The following is a 623-nucleotide window of genomic DNA, read 5'->3' as shown; positions in this document are numbered from 1 at the left end:
CGCTTCCAATTTTAAAAGCGTTAAAAGTACATTGTTTTCACAATAAATTTAGCCTCTGATAACCGCTGCACCCATGGTTATGAAAAGTATAAACAATTGCGTTTTTACTCAGTTTTGGTCCGGAAAATATGTAATGCACTTCGAAAAGTGAACAGGCAAAGTTCATGAGTCATACGTAATTGTTATTCTTTCCATGAAGATTGGTGAAAAGTTGGGTGGGGGGGCGACAATCGATATGACGTGTCCCCCACCGATCGACGCCCATGCCTGGCATAGGGGTGTTCGATCATTTCGGCCGCCGCGCCAAATGTATGGAACGCCAAAGGGGCCACCGAATACACAACTGCCGCCAATGAGAACGTAGTCATACAACAGCTGGATACGCCATTAAAACAAGAATATTAAATCTATATTTGTTTAAAGATACAGTAAATCATTATTTTTATTCCCGAAACTTAGAAATACCGGGTCGGTGTCCGGCGGGGTATAGTTTCATTGGTAGTTAAAATATTATGTTTTTGCTGTTTTCTTTGTTATCTCATTTTGTTTTCAATATTTTTTTCTTTTCTAACTATGTATGGTCTATCACGGACTTCACGGATGAAAAAAACACTCATGGGTGA

This window comes from Anneissia japonica, unplaced genomic scaffold (assembly GCF_011630105.1).
Source record: "Anneissia japonica isolate Jap-2015-1 unplaced genomic scaffold, ASM1163010v1 scaffold287774_len439945_cov178, whole genome shotgun sequence".
In the NCBI taxonomy this organism is placed as follows: domain Eukaryota; kingdom Metazoa; phylum Echinodermata; class Crinoidea; order Comatulida; family Comatulidae; genus Anneissia; species Anneissia japonica.
The sequence above is the reverse complement of the archived record's forward strand: the minus strand, read 5'-3'. Positions refer to the sequence as shown.